Source organism: Haemorhous mexicanus, chromosome 12 (assembly GCF_027477595.1).
Source record: "Haemorhous mexicanus isolate bHaeMex1 chromosome 12, bHaeMex1.pri, whole genome shotgun sequence".
Lineage (NCBI taxonomy): Eukaryota > Metazoa > Chordata > Aves > Passeriformes > Fringillidae > Haemorhous > Haemorhous mexicanus.
Genome location: NC_082352.1, coordinates 3,755,790 through 3,777,093, shown reverse-complemented (window position 1 = coordinate 3,777,093; position 21,304 = coordinate 3,755,790). Strand labels below are relative to the sequence as shown.

Below are 21,304 nucleotides of genomic sequence, written 5' to 3'. Positions count from 1 at the left end.
AATATGTTTTCAAAAGGATACTGTTAGTCAAATGGAAAAAGAGTATCACAACAGCACTGTCCAGCTACTTCAAAATACTGAATTAATTCAGCATTTTATGGACACCAGAGTTATAAAATGCATCATTTAAAGAACTAATATAATATTGCTTGTCAATGTAAATATAAGTTAATTTTCCCACAGTCTCTGCCTTTACTATGAAAGGTACTGAAGCAAATCTAAGTCTTCATCAAGGACAGCAGTAAAGTCTTTAATTTTTCAGCACTGTTTCCACTCCCATCTTTCACAAACTTGTGGGAACACAGCATAGGTGGTTTTAGTTATGCTAAGAATATTCCTCATTAGTCATAAAGGATGAAACCCAAGTTGTACCAGAGTGAATCCATACGTGACACCATTTTAAAATCATTACTTCATAGGGAAAGGGCTCCTGGAGCACAGTCCCTGATGCAGGCTGGAGCTGCATGCTGATCTGTGCCTTCATTTCCAATAGAGCATGCAATGCACATCAACTAAGTCAAAACAACCCTTCCAATACACAATCCTTTAGAGGAAACATTCAAACACTAATGAGCACATGAAAAGCATTGAAGCTCACTGAAAATTTAGCAATTTTTTTTTTAATTTCTGAAAGAAAACCTGAGAACTATTCTTTGAAAAATCAGCCTTTGCCTTGGAGCACTGGAGCAGTGTGAGGCAGCAGGGGCTGGCAGCAATGCTGCTATCACTGCTGCCCATGCTGGAGCAGGGTGAAAGGGACACTGAGCAGCCAGTGCCTGATGGTTTTCTTTGATTCTTAACAACAGTCATTAAACTAACCCTTAAAAATTAATTTAACACCTCCATTTAAACTAGCAAGTAAGATCTACAAGGACACCAACATGATCTAGTAAACACTGAATTAGCCACTGTGCCTTGTGACTCTGCTACCTGCCACAAACTCCTGGCACACCTGGCTGAGCTCACAGCTTCCCTGCCAGGGAGCCTGCTGGGAGGACACTGCAGATCCACCCCCTCAAGAACCACAGCAGGAATCTTCTAGCTGAGCACAGATCTCAGCTAAGACCTTCCCACACACTCACTGCTTCCAAATCCCTCCAGCCCCAGTGGAACCACCACACAGCACTTATGGCTCAGGCAGGCTCAGTTTGGACAGAAGTCAATGCCCACGCTCTTCATAATCAATATTATGGAAACAACAACTTCCACAATGGCTCTGGAGAAGGTAAGTGAAATTATCATTTAGGAAAAAATTTCTCCTTCCATCTGCTTTTAAGATAAGGAGCAAAGTAACAGAGCCCAGGGAACAATGAGAGGTTGGGAAGAGCCCTGCTGCTGGACCTTGACATCTAAGGCTCCAACTTCCACTGCAGTTCTTTATCACATTCTCTATTTAATGATAATGCCCCTTCTTCCACATTTTTCCCCATTAGGCAGGCTCTTATAAGCACCTGAACCTGTGTGTCCTGTGCCCCTGAATGGCAGCAGAAAGTGCCAATGGCTGCAGCACAACCAAACAAAGCAGCAAATGCTTCTGCAGGAGGATTTCCATCCACTCCTGTGCCCCACAGTGCCAGATGGGAAAAAAGAGGGAGCTGTGCTCCTACTGCACCAATACTCCTTCCTTCTACAGCTCTGTAAGGATTCTTCTCTGCTTTCAGAACTATTCTGTTAGGCAATTACAAAATCTCTATTTTATGTAAGTCCACCCTATGTATCTGTAGAAACCTCTCAGGGAACACTATAATGCATAAACACAGGGATGCCACATTTATTTTCTGCATTTCTATTTACAACATGAAGTCTGGAGTTTCCTGCAAAGTTTGAACTCTAAAACATTATCCTGCTTTTTCTACTTGCAATTCAACAACACCGTCCACTGTCAATTTCTTTTCCTACTTTCAGATTAACTCCAGCCAGCTTAAACCCCACAGCATTAGACAAGCACCCTTAGCACACAATGAGGTATTTATAGATTTGCTTTTATGCACAGCAATACAAACTATGGATTTCCTGCATGTACCTAACAATGCCTGCTACGTGCATGCTGCACAATGCATGCTCTGCCCACTGAGGGAGCTGAATTTCAATGAGACATTTTCTCAAAATTTCAAGTCTAGAAATCCATCAAATAACTACCTTCCTTCAAAGCATCCAGTAACACTCTGCAGCTGGAGCAGGCCATACCACTATGTGCACTTATTTTATTAGGAACAATGTGTTCTAAAGACAGAACTGGGACTAACCACAATCAGAGTATTCTTGCATACACCAAGGGGTTTTATCCTCTGCTACCACTTGTGCATGTCCATGAAGCAAGGAGACTTTGGGCAGTGCTTTGGCTGCCCCAGGGACACTAACTCACACCAAACTGAGTAACAATAACAGGAAATCTTTTGCATTTTCAGCACGGCAGATTCCTCTCCCCATCTTTCAGCTAACATTCCAATCCTCACTATGTAACACATACAATCAGGAGAGTTTTACATGGCAATTAAAGTTTAAAGCAGGGGAAAAAAATTAAAACTAAAAGTAAGAACAAAAATAAGCACAGGGGGAAAGGAGAGTGACTGGATTCAGCAGCATGAAAAAATAAGATGATTCTGTGCCTGGCAATGAAACTGATGGGGTTTTTTAACAGCATATCAATATAACAATATTCAAAATTCAGATGAAACTATATTTTAGGGCTCTCAAATGCTATTAGTGAGGCATCCAGCTGCTTTCTGACTTGCTCCATGCCTATCAGCAAATCACTTTAAACAGCAAAGTCACTTGTAAAATGGAACCTTAGCTCCTCTTAGAGCTAATGTCTTATTCTCTGTCTGGAACAGAAAATTATTCCATGGACTGCTTTTCATATTTTTTAGGTGATTATGCTGGCATTTCTTTGTCTCTGAAGTTGAAACAAACATGTTTAGGGGTCATTTCTTTGTCCACACTTTGGTCACAACAATGAATTTTTATTAGTCCAAACTGACACTTATTTAAAAGTGATAAAAACCACTTCAATGTTAAATTCAGCAATCTCTACTAGTAAGCACCTAGAAGATAACTACTCAAGAAAAAGCATCAATGAAAAAATCTTGTGGCATGGAGGTTTTCACCATACACCAGTGTCAATATCTGACTTATCCTATCCTGAATTCACAGAATGTTTTGGGTTGGAAGAACCTTAAAGCCCATCTGGTCCCACCCCTGCCGTGGGTGGGGACACCTTCCACTATCCCAGTTATCCCTGGTTATTCCAAGGGCCCATCCAGCCTGGCCTTGGACATTTCCAGGGGTGGGGCAGCCACAGCTTCTCTGGGCACCTGTGCCAGGGCCTCAGCACCCCCACAGGGGATCATTCCCTCCTGATATTTAATCTAAATCCACTCTCCCTCAGCAAAGGCCATTCTCCCTTGTCCTATCACTACCTGCTTTTGTGAAAAGTGACAGACAGAAGCTTGTTATTCATAAAGAGGTTTTTACCTAATATTTGTAGTTCTAAACACTTACATTGAATAGTCTCAATTACCTATTGAGTTCATGACTATGAGAAGTTGCTTTGCTGTGTTTCTTACCACAGCCTTCTCCTATTTAACAAAACCCAACATTTTGAACAAAGAAAAGAGAACAAGCAAATAAAAAGGAGAGGCACTGCAGTGTAAGTGCAAGTAAGCTCAAGTAACTGCCACACAACCTTCAGCTCACCACCAGTCCAGGATGAGGCAGCACCTTCCAGAAGGAAGGACATGAAGCAGCAGTTTTAGAGAAAACAAGAACCAGTTCTTCCCTTCACACCATCTACAAAGCATCACTTTTGAACTATTAGTCCTGTAAATGCTGGCTCTTACCAAAGAGGATGGAACAGCCAGCAGTGAAGACAAAGGCATCTTACACCTGAGGACACACACTGACACATGTAAGTCAATTTGTCAAGTGTTTCCCTCCTCTGAGGGTTATTCTGCAGCTGCAATTACCATTCCCTGCTTTTTTTCAGAATATATGAAGTGGGTCCTCTGAGATCACAAGGTTTGGGCTGTTTCAGACAGAAACCCACCATCCTTTGGCCAAAACACCACCTGCCTGTGACAGTGTAAGGCCAGGGAAAGCCACTGAAATACTCCAATGGTGTGATGTAAAAGAAGAAATTTTAAAAATCCTCAACACAAATCCTTAGCAACAGCTAAATAAAGTCCACTAAGGCAACAGTGCTTTGAGGCACAATGAGGTTTTTCACATGCTACTGAGCACAATAATCAATATTCACACACAGCTACTTCCAATTTTGCCTAAAGTCTACTGCTCCAAATTATACCAGTTTAACTTTGCTCACATTAGAATTCATTTTAGAGAAAAATATTTAGCATAGACCCAATATGCAAGATGCCCTCCATTCATATTATAATTTATTCTTCAACACACTGAACACCTGAATCAAAACACAGCACACCTTCCTGGAAACACTTGTAATTATGAAGACTGGATCACTTACAAAGCTTTAAGTCCAAAGGAAAAGGAAAATCATTATGTAGTGTAGAAAATTTAGTAAACTATACTTAGCCTTGTTTTTCTTGGTCTTTCATTTCATGTGCAGCAAAATGCAATCAACACAGCAGAGAGAACTCATGCTCCAGACCAGAATATATCAAACAGCATATGCAAAGAAGACACATTATATCACCTCCCTGAAAGCACAAGAGTTTTTGGAAAGAAACTGCTTCATCTGTCCTACAACAATTTCAGAACAAAACACAGATACAACTTTTTAGCAGAAAGCAGCTGACTAAAATATGTCATTTTCTCCTGTTTCAGAACTTAAAATACCAGTACCAACATATGACATCAGACAGGGGAAAGCACTCACTGGCTGCAATGTGAAGCTGAAAAAAAGCCCATAAAAATGTGAATGTCTCAGGAAAAAGAACAAATGACAACATTAAGCCAAATGTCATATAAAGTCATGTAAAGCCAAGTCATATAAAACCAGCAGCACTCTTCATCTCTCACACTGCACAAAGTTAAGGGCCATGAAGGCCTTTCAAGTGAAACACAGCAAAAGATGCTGAAACACAAGGGAAGAGAATCTAGACAGACATTTCTATCAATAATCCCCCTAAGTGCAAGGGAATCATGAATAAGAGAGTAAGGATGGAGGAACCTGAGAACAGCAGCATGCCAACCTACAGACATGTCCTCAGAAGCTTAGTTTAAAAATCACTGCAAATTGTCACAACCCCCCCTCCAGTCAATGCACTGCACAAACAACCAACTGTGCAGCTGTTGAACAACAAATCAAACTTAGACTCTGTACCTCTAAAGGCAGAGGAGCTCCTCAGCCCTGCCCTCTGCTAGCCTGAGCCAGAGCAGTTCCCACACCACGGAGTTCACCTAACACACCTGGCCAAGAGCACCCTGCAGAAGCACCCAAACACACAGCACCCACCTGGCACCTCCTGGCAGCTGAGGGACAGCTCCTGGCATCTGCCAGGCACCTGAAGGTCACTGAAATATGGAAAAGGAGGGCACACACACAGGAGCTCTCATCTTCTAACCCATGTTCAGCACAAGTACAGAGCAAGCCATGGTCTGGTATTCATTTGTCTGACTGTATCAGACAATCCCAGTCAAACCTCCTACAACCCAGCCATTCCAGAAACTAAGATTAGAAAAAAAGAAAACCCAAACAAACTCCTTTCCTGCTGCATCTTCAAAGGAAGAAAATGCACTTCACCAAAAAAACATTTCCCTAAAGCTTGTGTGTCAACTACAGATTTAATCTATCATACCAATTCATCACCACAAAAATGTAACATTCCTATACAAAAACAAAAAATGTATCATTAGTGGTTTTCAACAGATTTCATATCCAGAAACATCTGCAGAGCAACGGATTCACTTAACCAGTCAAGGAACTTTGCTAACCACTAAAGCAAGCAACAGATTTACTTCAAAATAGCACAGGTCAGATGTACCACTTTTCCACATGGAAAAAGCTGTAAGTGCACTTGACCAGAGACTGCCAAACCAGACCATACATGTCCCACAACCCAGCATTTGGTCTTAAAACTGAAACAGTCATTCATGTGAAAGACAACATTTAAATTAGTGCTGATAATCTGGATCTGTAGAATATCTTTGCTGAGAAGAAGGTATGAACAAGTCTGTGTTAAATTCATAGCCAACTTTTATATAAAATTTGCAAATTATCAAAGTTATTTTGTAATACCTGCCTTAAACTTTACAAGGTTTGCTTCTCTTTGGGCCTGGAATGGGGTCAAAGTGCTGAATTCAACATCACAATCTGCTGCCCTGGAAATTATTGCAATGTTTACACAAAGAAGTTTATTATGAGATCTAATAGGATTGCTCAAAAAAATGTTTTCATTCTCCTTCTGAAAGCAATACAAGACAGACAGAAAGACTCCTCTGAGTAAGGACTTCTCCAACATTTTAATACAGAACCAAGCATGCTCCCAAAAGCAGAATGTTGCTATAACATGCTCTGTTTTTCAGGGTTTGGTTTTAATAACTAATATTTCTTTCCAAGACTACAGACAATTTTCATCAGCATGAAACAAAAATAAGCCACAGAATGAGAAGTTCACATACACTTGCATTACTTTAAGAAATGTAATTTTTGGTTGACCTACCCTGCTCTTCTATACATAAATTTCAGCAACTTCTCTTTAAAAACAGCCAAAACAAATGTAACACTACCAAAGCCTTAACCCTGTCTCTATCAGAAGATGTGATCTATTCACACTGGTGGAAGGACAATTTATTTGTACTGCCCTAGGAGTTACTGAAGGATGCCCAGTTTATTCTCTGTCCATAAGGAATGTCCAAGTACCTACTCACACCTCTGCTCTCCTGCCAACAACAGTCTTGGTGTCATCTGCACCACTCACAATGAACTCAGTGAAATAAAATTCTGATCATTACCAAGTTTCTTCATTCTCTTTTGTTTCTTTAGTAAATTAAAGGTTTTTATTTTTCCTAAAAAATACATGCATATTTAGGAGACGATCTGTTTTTCATCATCATAATAAAGTTTCTGATTGAATCACTTGCTTGCAAATGCTCATCTCATATAGCAAAAAGGGTTGATCTTACTGCCTTATTATTTAAATATTGCAAGTTGTGTTGCTCAGCTGAGAAACCACAAATAAACACCTAACTATGTGTTTGGTAAGAGGCTAAATAAAGTTTATTCTGCAGCTCAGAAACATGCACTGAGGAGGCAGGATTCTGGAACAATGTCCTCACACAGTTTTAGTTAATGCTATTCCACATCACCTGGCCTTAACTCCTGCTTGGACCAAGAGCTGCAGAGCACTCAACACAATCAGCATTGCTACTCTCCCCTCCCACCAAGTACCTTCTCTGCTCAGCATCTTTCACTCTTTTACAAACACAGGGGCCTCCAACAAATGATGAACACCTGCCTTCATTTTTACCTGCATTTGACAAACATGGTTTCTTCTGAGTATTTGCAGATTACAAACTCACCCTACACTGAAGTTCTCCTGAAGAAGAACACACAGAACTGGAAGAAAAGCATTTTTAGGTACCCTCTTCCTCCTTGTATCCTTCCTCCTTCCACATAATACAATACCATCTGGTGCAAGACTTGCAAATAACATTCTGAGAAACATTTTGAAATACTCACCAGAAAGAGGTTACGTTCCTCAAATCTTTTGGAGTCTGGCACAGAACTACATTTACCACTGTGATCCTTCCCCTGTGATTCCCCAGTCTGTCACTGCAGCTGTGAGGATGCAGCCACAAGAAGAGTCTTCCAAGAAGAAGAGTGTTTCTCTCTGTGTCCTTCCTAGGCACTACAGCCCTCTCTGCTTTTCAGCAGTTTTGTTACATGATTATATAAAAAGAATATCTGGCTTCTTCAGGATGAGATTACCAGCTACAAATATTTTTAAGGGACTTCAAAAAATATTACCTTGTACTTAGACTCTTAGGAAAGATCTCCAGATTTTCCTGGAATGTGAGCTGCAGACATGCAGGTGCTTTATCTTTCTCCAGGGAAGTCCTTGTGCTTGGACTCAAAGTGTTCCCAGGTACACAGCCAACTTCTGTAATATGTACAGAAGAGCAGGAAGTTCAACTTTCATTAAAAAATACTGAGTACCATTGCCCTGAATATCCTGGTATGAGACAAATCATGTGGACATGCTTCAAAGGATCTAATTTTACCCCAGTAAATCCAGAGGAATTCCCAACACCACCCAGAAACTCACAAACATACCACTTATGACAGTCAGGTAATCTACTTGGGAAACTAAAACCACTCAGTTACTGACAGGATTAGAGATAAATTTCACTGGTAGACAACCCTCACATGAATGAATCACACTAGAGAGGCCTGTGGAGAAATGGAAAATAGGAAGTCTCTTGTTCCTGCTCTTCTCTTGCCCTCTCCTCTACAACTCTGCTTTAGAGTTCCCAAAATGTGTTAAAATAAAGCATTAAAGAAACTAAGTTCAATATTATTATTTCTGTCAAGGGAAACAAACTTGCTCTTACATTCAGAAGCTGTATAGGTTGAGAAGATTTATTCTGCTCCCAGATTGCAGAGTACACGACACAGAGCCCGAGGAATTTTCTATAATTGGACAGTACCATTTAAATGTCAACTCTGAGTGCACAACTAAACAAGAGTCACACCTAAAACACTGCTATTAAACAGCCAGCTGACATGTTCCCTTACAGCATTCTAACCAGCACAGAGGTAGTGTCAGGAAAGAACAAAAATAGATTAGCTCAACATGAGGAGTGACCGACAGCGTGGTGGAAGAATTCTCCTGTTGAAATTTCCCAAAGAATCTCTCTTTTGCAATGCTGCTGTACAGAAATGCTTACCAGAAGATGTTAATGCCTGACAAGTACCCCACTGTAATATGACTTGATAAACCACAGAGTCCTGTTGACCCCAAACCCCCAACCACTCGAGAAAGCAGAAAACTGTTAGGAAAGCCAGCAACAAAAGATCACAAAGAAGGAACAATGAAAATCTAGCCAGCCTAAACTAGAAAATACTCATCAGATATTTCAGGGAGAAAAGGTTACAAAAAACATAAGCAGGAATTGGTCACAACTTAGGGATGCATTGGAAAGATGTTTCCTAAGGAATTATTTTGTCAATATCACCCTAACAGTAAAACACGGGCAGTTACTCTACAGCAAATTTTTTTTTAAAGTTTTTGGTTTGCTTTTTAGCTAATACAGCAAAAATTCTATCTGCCAGTGCTATTGTGTTCTCCTATGAGGGCTTTCCTTAGAAGGAAGAATATTTATTTCCTTAGTTCAAACGGTTCTTCAAAGCCAAGTCCTAGAATATCACACTTCCAACTGGAGTTGGATAAGCTGCCGTATGTTATCACCAGACTGAAGCCAATTTGCCATCAATGGAATGCAGTATCACAGCTGGGAAAATGCCTGACGTGCTGCACAGCCTCTCAAAGAGGCCTGAAAGGCTCACAGAGCCTCAGCTACTCCCACCTCAGCCCCACCCATACACTCACAGACATCCCAGAACTCCCCCAGCTGTACCTGGGGTCCTTGGCATTCCCCTTTCCTGGCATTCTTCAAAGCCCAACCAGCATTTCTAAACCCTCTATTCTGCTTTTTCTCACACACACTCACTCCTTTTTCTTTTACTCCAAAGCTCTCCAGCCTTAATCCCTGGAAGTTGGTTTGCCTCATGCAAAGCTTGAGACCTTAACAGAATCACACAGATCAATTCCCCAAAATTTATCTTAAGTAACCAATAGACTAATTCATTAATTACAGCAGGGTAAGACAAGACTGACACTCCAAGACCACACTTCTCAAAACAATTTGTCTAGTCACATCAGAGCTCTTCCAAGTGAAACACACCTCATTACCACCAAAATTATCATTCTGAAGTTCCATTTTAAAATTCTTTTTTTCTCTCCTTGTTTTAATCACCATTTTGACAAAATTCAAGGACTGGACTAAACCAGTTTATCCACAGAACACTACAAGACTGCAATCCTATCAGACCAAACTGGCAATTAACCTGCAAAGCAGAATTTGTGAATGGAATGTGTCCTATTCACCCACACACACCTTAAAGGTTTCTTCAATGGCTGAAAGAACAAATGTCTAAACAGCTCCTAATGTAAAATTGTCTTGAGGTACATGAACAGCAGAAGAGAAGAAACACAAAGCCAGAGGGGCAACAAACACAACTTCAAGCTTCTTCTCAGTGAGTGTGAAACCCATCTTTAACATGTTCCACTGAATTTTCAATACATTTTTTCATCCAACAAGCCAGAATTTCAGATTTTACAGGTATCAAGACACAGGACCTCCTATGGTTTAGACCCACAGTCCCCACTAAGTTTCCAGCACATACAAAATCCAAACAGAACCTGGAATGCAGCATGGCCCAGAAGCATGGGATTGCCTGCAGCTTGTCACCATCACTCGATGCCCAAAGGGCATCCAGACACATCACCAAGCTCTAGGAGGAGCAGAGTAATTGCAACACAGATTTTTGTCAAGTGCAGCAGCAGCAGTTGCCCTCAGAGCCAGCCCCAGCAGAGCACCCTGTGATGAGGTTACCCATGCTGCTGGAAATGTCATCTTTCATGTACAACATAAACCCCTTCTGTAGCTACTAACAATACCCTGGCATTGTTTGCAACATGTAGGTTGTTGCACTGGCTAACACCCAATTCCAGTAATAATATTCTATCTACCTACAATCACCACAAGAAAACACTCATTCTCAGCCCTGACTGGTCCTGCAGCACAGCAGCAAGCTCCCAAGAGCTGCCACACTCCAGCAGGTTCTGCATCTCCCTGTGCAGTTACCTGTCTGCGCTGATCAGACACTTCTCTCAAACTCTAGAAACACCTTGAGATTACTGGGAATAAAGGAGCTCTTTTCATACAGCACAATTAGTCATATCAGCAGTGATAGCTATTTTGAGCAGCACCCATTAATCACTATCATTAGCAGGATTTCTGGTGTACCAGCATTCATTGTACCAAGAACAAGTCTTTTCCTATTACAGTACTACCACACAAACAAAAGCAGCAGCAGCACAATTTCTCTTGACATAACCCTGCTTTGAGTAAGGCAAGTGGCAGCACTTAAAATGACTGTCAGTGTCAGGCTTAACGAAAAGCTTACTTAGGACAGAAAAATACTATTCTTTTGCTGCAAAGAAAAACTGGCCACCAGTTGTATGCTGAGGCAGAAGGGGTGTAGAAAAATAATAAATAATGGGAAGAAGTGGGGAATAAAGATCTCAGGCTGGAGACAGCACACCCTCAGAAAAATAAGATGCCAGTGACCAAACCCAAGTTGACGCCCAAGAAGCAGAAGAAACCTAGACTTCACTTTTACACGTCAGTAGCACACATTTGCCTTATTACATTTTATGAGGGATTATTTACCTGTTAGCCAAATTTCAGAGACTCAGAACAGACTTTCAACTAGAAAAATAGTCCCCGTCCACATTGTTTCCAGTTTCCTAACCACCCCGAGCAACCCCTATGCAGAGTGAGAGTGGCCAGCAGAAGCATTCCTGCCTTACACCGACCAAGGAAGCAGCATCACAAGAGGCACAGAAAGCAGTGGCTCTGAGCTGCTCCAGCCTGGCTCCTCCGAGCACCAGGAACACCTACACTGACCTGAAACTCACCTTCATCACAACCATACAGTAAATACTTAGAAAGGTCTGCTGGGAAGGAAAGAACAGAAAATACAGGAAGAAAGAGAAACCTCCCGCAAGTCTTGACGGTGGAAAACTCACCATTCTTTACAGAAGGGTCCAGCTTTACCTTCTGTAGAAACATTGCCTGGTAGAACACTACAAGTGCAAAAGTCATGTTGGTACCCATGATACACAAACAGCACCTGTGCACATAACAAAATGGGCCAACCCTGCTGATCCCACGAGCTGCACACCAAAACCTTCATGTGGCCAGGAGCCACACAACATATACCACATACCTCAGGGAGGTGAGGGAAGGGGAGCTTCAGCCGCCTGTGCCCACAGAAAACAAATACAGTTCCTCAAGAGCACCACTACCCCTTTGCCGACAGCACTGAGCTGAGGAAACAGAAACATCCAGCAACAATAGCCTGAAAATCCAGTAGCTGTAGAGGAGAGATTGTCCAACAGGCAGGCGGCAGTTCGAGATGCAGTGCCATTTTGGGAGCCAAGGCTCAGCCCCGTGCCAGCTGCACGTGCCTCCGAAGCCACCGCAGGAGCCACTCGGGAACACCAAGTTTATTGCAGCTACGCACCACTGAGGTATGGCCCTCTTCACAACACCCAGACATCTGTGCCTCTATAAAATCAGTAATGATAATAATAACGGCCAATTTATACCTGTAACAGGGTTAATAACCTCACATAAAACAAACAAATAAGACCTTCTGACTGCTTTCAAGTTCCTAAGCCGACATTCACCCGACAAATACATACCTCTACCCTTTCCTCTCCACTCAAATGAATAAAATCCCTGAAGCAGGAAGAAGCAAGGGAGCATTGGTAAAGTTTTAAGCTACAGCCCAAAATGCGTTATGCTCTTCTGCTGGCAGCTACCGTATGCACACAACATAAGGCTCGGCAACAACAAGCGGCACTCGCAGCTCGCATCAGGTGAACAATCTGTACGCAGCCCCTGCAGCGGCCGGGGACGCCGCTGCTCGCAGGCCTGGCCCGGGGGGCGCGGAGCGGCCCGGGGGCCCCGAGCCCGGCCGGGCTTTGGGCGGCGCCGCTGCCGCGCTGCCCGGGGAGCTCCGGCCGGCGCCGCCCGGGAGAGGCCGCGCGGCGGGGCCGCCCCAGTGCCGGGGGCCGGGCGGGCGCCCCGGGTCACCGTGGAGCAGGAAGGTGCGCAGGAATTCCCGCAGGCGCAGTCCCGGCCCCGCCGCGCTGCCAGGGCTGCCCGCACTCGGGTCACGGGGGGGCGGCCGCAGCCCCCGACACCGCCCCGGGCTGCCCCCGACACCGCCCCGGGCTGCCCCCGACACCGCCCCGGGCTGCCCCCGACACCGCCCCGGGCTGCCCCCGACACCGCGGCAGGCCCGGCCCGGCCCCGCCGGGGCACCGCGGCCACGGTCCCGGGCACCGCCGCCTCGCCCCCTCCCGGCCGGGGCTCCCCCCGGCCCCATCCCCGCCGGCGCCTCCCGAGCGGCCCGGGGGCTGCCCCGGGCGCTGCCGCCCTCCGCGCCGCGTCCCCCCGGTGCCGCGGGCGCTGCCAGCCCGGTGCCCGCACGGCCGGGCCCGCGGGCCGCGCTGCGGGGCTCGGGCGGGGCCGGGCCGGGCCGCGGGGCTCGGCGGGGTCGGCGCGGCGCTCACTCACCTGCCCGCGACAGCCCCGGGCCCCGCGCCGAGCGCTCCGGAAACGGCGGCGGCTCCGCCGGGGCCGGGGAGGGGCCGGCGAGGGGCGGGCGGAGCCGCGAGTGACAGCGGGAAGGGGCGGTGGGAGCGGGCGGGCGGCGCCGGCCGCGGGCGGTGGAGCGGAGGGGGCGGGCGGGGACGGCAGCGGCGGCGCCGCGGGGTCCGGGCGGGGGGCGCGGAGCGCCCGGGACCCGCCCCGGGTGCGGGGCGAAGAGCCCGAGGGGCGGCCTGGCGGCACAAAAAGGGAGAAGGGGATGAATTAATCGGGAAATATTTTACATGAGCTTAAAATTATGAGGGGTCTCACTCTGTGGTTTTGGGGTCAGATGCAGCGTCCCGATTCGGGAGAGCCGTCCGAGATGGAGATCGCCGGCAGCACCTGCAAAGTTCTGTCTTCCTTTTCTGTCTAAAGTCATTTGCTGAACAAACTGCAGGATTCAACACTGGTGTTCAATGCATTTATTTGGGAATTATGTAAAACGCACAAACATCATCCCAAACTGATCCCTTTGACATAACTGTCATGGTGCTACCAGCTTTAGGAATTGTTGAGAAATAGGCCTGGTCTAGGATGTGAGTTTAAACTGGTTTCATATTATCTCTCAGGCTTAATGCAGGTTTTACACAGAAAAGTTTGCTGTACAAAATGATGTATTTTCAAATCCTATTTCTACAGAAAGACTCTCTGTTAATCCTGTCTTGCTTAGAAAAAGGTGATTGCTTTTTATTTCTGTGGCTTATTTAGAATCTTACCTTCTAAATGGAACAAGCATTTAATGATGTACAGAAATGTCTAGTAAAGTTAGAAAATAAGGTAATGTGTAGTAGTAGGAGAGTAGTTAAAAACTGTTAAAATACATCTAAGCAAAATTTTTGCCTACAGGGCTCAGCATCCAATCATCTGGCTCTCATTCTCCCCCAAAAAACCCCAAACCCACACACTTGGCTATGATACTCATCAAGTGAAAATAACAGTAATTTCAGTGCTGCTAATCAGAAAACTCTGTGGGAAGAAGTGAAATTGTCAATTTATTGGACACCTTCTAGCCACAAGCTAGAAATAGTTCTCAAGTAGCGTCTGCGGGGAGCTGCCTGGGAGCAATCTGTGGCTTTGTTTCCTTCTCCAGAACAGATGGTTGCTGGCAGACCCGGCTCCTCATCAGTGCCTTCCCTCTGAACCCTTCTGATTCTTGTATGTCTACTAAGCATGTCGCTTCCTAGTAAATTTAGTCCTCAAATTAAGAGATACCTGGGAAATACTTGGAAAGACACAAGGGAACAGAAGGCTGCCATATTGTTGGTTCCTTCAAGAGAGAGAGAGGTGTTGAGTATTCTTTGTACTGGAAGAGTACAATAAAGGGCTGGAGATAGTAAATTTTTTACCTTTTTTTTTTCTGCTTTTAACGGAATGGTTGCTGAGACATTGATTTTGAAAAAAAGATAGACTGATGAGGTTTCAACAAGGTTTTGTTTGGAAGAAGGTATAGCTATGAAGTGGAAAAACAGAGTGTAAAGGGAGTCAAAAGAAGCTGAAGAGGAAGGGAAAGAGAAAATAAAGTACGGGGATGAATTTTCCTTCCATCCAAGAAAGATATTGAGACAAGACCTAAAAGTAATCTAAAACACCCCTCACAAAATTCCTCGTTTTCTTGGTTTAGTGTTGTTTTGCTTTCAGGTTTTTTTCAGGAACGAAAGGGAGATAATAACACACAGAGACAGAGATGTATGTTTAGGGATGCTCCTATTCCCCGGCGGCGGGGAGCAGGGTGGCCCCCCTGGGGCTGGGTCAGGCTGGGCAGTGCCGGGCCTGCGGCAGGAGGACACAGCCCCGGAGCTGCCGAGGCCAGCCCTGCGCTGCCCCTCGGGGGTGCTGCGTGTCCCGCCTGGCCTGGCCCACAACGGGCTCAGCTCTGTGAGCTCCTGCTGCCGCCTCTCCTCTCCTCTCCCTCTCCTCTCCTCTCCTCTCCTCTCCTCTCCTCTCCTCTCCTCTCCTCTCCTCTCCCTCTCCCTCTCCCTCTCCCTCTCCCTCTCCCTCTCCCTCTCCCTCTCCCTCTCCCTCTCCCTCTCCCTCTCCCTCTCCCTCTCCCTCTCCCTCTCCCTCTCCCTCTCCCTCTCCCTCTCCCTCTCCCTCTCCCTCTCCCTCTCCCTCTCCCTCTCCCTCTCCTCTCCTCGACTCTTTTAACTGTACCCTGTTTTACCAACATGCAGTTTTACAAAGAGATCCCAAAACTCCACGAGCCATGCTGACTAAAGTACGCTGTATTCACAGGCAGAAGTCTGTTCTACAGACTGTCTTACAGCTCAATACACCAACGTGTTCTTTCTCACTATCTGGAGGTATCCAAATCTGCTCCTATTTTGTTATCCTACTGATTTCATTGTATTCAGTGGAGTGTGCAGAAAGTGGTTCTGTCAACACTAACAGCGGAGTTACACACAATAGTAATATTTTTTATTTTGACTCCCTGGGTTTATTTATATATTGTTATAGGGTGTTTTTTTGGTTTTTTTACAGTGGTGTATAACAACTTTTAGCACATAACTATCTCTAATGAGCAGACATTTCATTTGAAATTTACTGCAGATTAAATTTATAGATTGACAGCATAAAGGCACAAAGGACCTGTAAGAACTGTAGCCTCAAAGTTAATATGTCTTACCAGATGGCAGGAATTTTAGACAGACTGTGAAATAAATAGGAAGTTCGCACTTCCTGATATACACAGGGCATGAAAACAGTGTGCACATGCAATTCAACAGAGTGTATATTATTTTTCTGAGGTCTTACAATGCAATATTTAAAATAAGTAGTCTATTTTTAAAATTTTGTGAATTCTATTTTGAAAGATGGTGGTATGATTAACTATTTAGTAAAGTCCTATGTAGATCAGCATAGAATGGATGTATTCACTTATGTTTTCCCCATTGATGTTACATATAAGAGAGGAGTGCTTTCCAAGACCTCCCTTGAACAGGAAGGAAAAGAAATCAGTGCACAGTTTAAACAAAAAAATGTAACAATGTTTTTTTAAAGAAGAGGAAAGCAGCTTTGAAATGTATTATGAGTACAACTCAATGTCATGGGCTGTAGGAGGAAGGAATCATTAGCTTGGGAAAAGAGCAGCCCTGGCACAATAGCCATGTGCAGATGTTAATGAGGATATGCCTATCAGCAAGGTGTGGGATAAGATTAGGAGCATGAACGTTAGTAATATAATCCCCAAAGAGTGTGTTAATGGAAAAACCTAATTCACAAGAGGTTGTTTCTGTTAACCAGATGGAGATGTGTTTAGGAAAAGGAAATGTGGGGAAAACCAGAGTGATTTGGGAAAACAGACTTGACCACGAATGTCCTATTGTATCAGCAGTGATTTTCCCTTTGTGGTTGGTAATTACTGTGGATGCTGCAGTGAGAGCATGCTGAAGTGCAGGATGAGCAGAGCAGTGTTGCCCTGGTGTTTGGGCTGTGTGTGCAGGTGGAGCTGAGCAGCAGTGAGCACACAGCTCTGGCTGGGGCTGTGCTGTACAGTCTGTACAGTGTGTCACAGCCCTCGTGCTCACAGCCTGACCCACTCCTGCTGCCTGGATGTTTGACAATGTAGGCATACATGTAGGCAAATTGGGCTTCTAAAAATACATTTCACAAATCATCCATTCCAGCTGTCAGGGTGAGAGCAGCCCTTTTGTCCTGCAGCCCTGGACAACGAAAATCCCATTTCAGACAAATGAAATTTAGTCCTTTTCTGCCCGCCAGGAAAGCTGCTGACCTGTGCTTGGGGCCCTCAGTGCTCTGCCCACCATTGTGTCCAACCTGAGGCTTAGCACACAGCTGGCCTCTTGCCCAGGGCCTCTGTAAACAGCAGCAAGTGGCCAAAGCAGCGTGGGCAGAGCCCCCAGCACTCTCTGGAGCAGCTCCTGCCCACTGCCTCCACAGGGCCAGTCCCATCTGGAAAGACTGAGCATGGCTGGCTATAAATGGCCACCTAAAAATAAAAAGAGGGACAATCACCTTTTCTTGTCAGACAAATCAAAGATCCAGGTCACCTTAAAAAATGCTAGGCTGCAAGCCGTACTGGTTATGGGGAAAATAAAGAAGTACATGAAGTTTATAAACCTCTTAATCCTGCATGGACCAGTCGAGTTGTGATCGAACTGAACGGAGGCCACTGACTTCAACTGACACTGGATGTGTCCCATGACCTTCTGGTTTATATATTTAGATTCCCCATACTAATCTTCTCTTCCACAGGTCTGATGTCATCACCATTATTATAAGCAGAACTTGTGACTTGATTGACAGCAAACAACCTTTCCAAAAAGTAGCCAAGGAGTAAGAATGTTTTGTCAGAGTGACACATGATCATGACTGCCTGCAGTCCATTTTTGTTTACAGGCAGTGGAAGAATTTCAGATATTTATAAGGTCAGTGTCCCTAGTCCAGAGAAGAAGGAGATGTGTTTGGTTTTAAATTGTTGTCCTGCTTACAAAATTGACTTCCAGTTGGGCTTGAATGAAGGACTAGGCTCTGAGGTAAATCCTTTGCCTGCTGCAGCCTGGAATGGGCTGCTCCCAACTGCACACACAAAGGGGTCACTGGCATGCCATATTTTTGCTTTAGGAAGTCAAATACTTAAACATATGCATAATTCTTTTTGACTGTCTGGTGATTCAGATGTCTGGGATCCTTGTTTCATTTTCCTTGTTTTTTTGAAAACTTTCACAAAAAGGAATCAGCTTGCAAAACCACAAAAATGTACTTCTCAGCCAGCTGTGGTAAAATAGTTTGCATGGCCATCTCAATACTGGAGAAATCTTTATATTTAAAAAATCTTTCTGATGATTAACAAATGAACGTGAATTCATTATCAGTTAAGGCATTAGCAGTTGCCTTAGAACCATTCAAGATGTGCTGCAAACACAGAGGAGCTGAGAGAATATTTGTGAGAAAAAAGAGCTGTTGATATTCAGTCATACTAGAGCTTCGAATGAATATTGTTTTAAAACAGATATGCTGCAAATGTGGGAATGAGAACTAGACTGGGTTTTTTTTCCTATTTAATTTGGCATTTAAGTATATGGCACAGCAAGGTTTGACAAAAAGTAAAATGTAAATCTGTGTAAATGACCCCACTTCTTAATAGGGTTTTAAGGACTTGTAATGTTATAGAGTCTAAATACTATTTATGAAGAAGTGAAATAAAATTTAGAATTAATTCTAGAACATTTATAAACAGGAATAGAAAAATAGTGTCCATTCTACTGAATGTTGGAAATTAGAGTCTGACCACCAAATGTTCTTGTGTTTGTTTGACCTCGTTCAACTGAGTCCATTAAAGTGTTGTGTGTGTTTCAGATAACAAAATTTGACTTTTTTAGTAATTGTCTTAGATTGGATATAAAATTGTAATTTTAACGGTCTATACAAAACATTTTACCATACAAATGGTAAATTTTATTTAACTTATGTTAATATAAATATACACAAAATAATACATGTTTATAAATACATATAAATATTTAAAGTGGTCTAGAAAGTAGCCTAAATGGTAGTTTTAAATCATTTCCATGTGGTAATTCCTGTAAACTGGGATTGTTGCAGGGGGACTGGATAGGGGCCCAAATGCTATTGCATTGACTTAGTTTTTGTCAGGGCACTGTAACAAAGGCAACTGAATTTCAGCTGCCTTAGTGGTACTGTTATTACCTTTTGCCTATACAGATTTTTATTGTGGAAGACTTCCAAATAAGGAGTAATTTTGTAATTGAGAACATGGAGTTGTGAAAGTAGTTTGAACAGAAGGATAGGAGGGAAACATATAAGTTAATATTTCATGGATGAAACTTTACTGAATTACTTGATAACATAGAGAAAAGTGCAGTAGACTCTTCATTAATTACTGAAATGCTCAGTGTTTCACTGTGTATCACAGGTCCCTCCATGCCTGAGATTGGGATGTGAGTACCCCCCTCACAGCAAGGCAGGAATCCACTTGCAGGAGCCACCTGTGAGACTGACCTAACCAACGCTGCTGCACCCACCATGCAGAGCCTCTTTGGTGTGTCCTGTCCAAACCAGGCCAGGTCTCCTGGTGACATCCTGAAGTGGGACATGCCCATCAGCTCCTCTTTGGCCCCCACAGCGCTTTGGCTTGAGCAGATATTCAGAATGTTGACAGAGAAGAGTGGGACTTACCTACTAAAAGTTGGCAATGCAGGCTCGGCTGTTCTCCACGGGAGAGTGCAGCCCTCTGTGCTTGACTGGCTGAGGACCATTTTCCTCTGGCTCCAACAGGAAAACCAGCTCAGGTGACCTCCCTGGCACCAGCACAGGTGACCTCACAGGCTGGTTTCAGGTTCCTGATTTGTTTAGTCAGCTTCCAATGCCTTTGTACTTTCTCAGTAACTGCTGCCAAGGCTGTGCTTGGTTTGTTTGTATCGGCCTCTGCGGGGCCAGGCTCTCTTCCACACATCTGATACCAGGTCTGAGCAGCTTGCTCCCCTCATCACTAAACTGAAGTTGATGATACAGTGCCCAGTAATTTTTTTGTTTGCTTGCTTGCTCTTTAAGCTTTCTCAGCAAAAATACCAAAGGGCTGTGTTATCAGGTGCAGCTAGCCTGCACTGCTGGACACAGGCCAGGGATGCAGAAGCAGATCTCACAGGGATTATGGTTCACTCTGCTGTTGTCTTCTTCACAGCCCAGAAATTCCACAGCTGAAAATTAAGGGCTACCAGAAGTTATTTCTCTGGTATCCCACAGAACTGAGATCCTTCAGCTGCACCAGACAGATGCCCTTGATGTCTGAATGAGTGCTTAATGGAGCTCTCTGCATCCCCTGTCTCAATTTCTGTGCTCTCCTTGTTTCAAGAGGCACCTACAAACTTCTCTGTTGTTGCTGGGCTCCAAAGGTCACAGTTCATCTGTCGATATAAATTGTGTGTAGCTTTGTTGAAATTGGTAATTGCGGTTCCCAGCTCTTTTGCATGATGTCGAATCAATTGCAGTATTGTAAAAGAAGGTAGATTCAGCTACCAAGTCTGTATCAGACTATCAGATCACAGCTGTGCCTGGTGTGAGAGGCAAGAAACACACCATCAGTCCCACCAGAAGTGCACATATGAATTATGCAACTCTTGTGTGAGTTGTCACATCTGTGAGCACGGGGACCATGAGAAAACAGCGCTGTGGTAGCAACTGACAGCTGAGGGAAGGAAGATCTTCCTTTGTGTGTGCACTGCTAAATAATTCAAAGACAAGAGAAACAGTACCTATAGATGCATCTTTTCTCCATTTCACAATAATGAGTCAAGATACTCCAAGTCAAGTATGTGCATTTCAGATCCTTTTAGACACCCATCAAGCCACCAGTTACTAAAAGATAAGGGAGATAAGCCAAATTCTATACATCAGTTGTTTTCTGTTGTTGAGTTTTGCATATGTTAGTTTTTCTTTCAGAATTCCAAGAGTAAGGAAATTTTATAATTCTTGCAAAGTTAACCTTTGATAGTGGTATTGAGTGTCAACAGACTGTGGTCACATCTCAAGGATCGTTCTAATTCCAGGAGCTGGGAGATGAGAAGGCAATAAATAATAAGGTACAGGGTAAGCTCTTCTTCCTTTTTAATGGGAAAATATTTCAACCATGGTGATATAGTTGACAAACATTTGGTTTAGCAAAAGAAAAAGGAGTAGAAAAGAGATTGAAATGCATAGTCATATAGGAAATAAAAAACCTAATCAATAAGTAATCACAAAAGCAGTGAAAAACTTCTCCTATAATGTTTTTAAATCAAAATGTAGAACATGAACATGTATCCTCCAATCTGCTCAATATTGTTTTTAGAGAATGGGGTAACACAATTTGCTATTTCCTGGAGTAATTGCCCACAAACATGAGCTCGACCCCTGAGTTAAA

The 21,304-nt window shown here is 43.9% G+C and overlaps 1 protein-coding gene across 5 annotated transcripts in view; it reads right to left on the bottom strand.

The window, feature by feature from the left end:
* The window catches only part of GARRE1 (granule associated Rac and RHOG effector 1), a 59,452-nt gene extending 46,013 nt beyond the window's left edge, over positions 1 to 13,439 (bottom strand). The window contains exons 1-2 of one of the 5 annotated variants that reach the window (XM_059857794.1): positions 13,351 to 13,426; positions 7,946 to 8,078 (exon numbers count right to left, since the gene is read on the bottom strand). The gene's annotated coding sequence lies outside the window, so the exon portion shown is untranslated. Of the gene's footprint in view, positions 1 to 7,657; positions 7,858 to 7,945; positions 8,079 to 12,470; positions 12,616 to 13,350 lie in introns of those variants that run through there. The other 4 variants (XR_009488051.1, XM_059857793.1, XM_059857795.1 and 1 more) reach the window with 4 other exon arrangements.
* Positions 13,440 to 21,304: the final 7,865 nt, after the last annotated feature.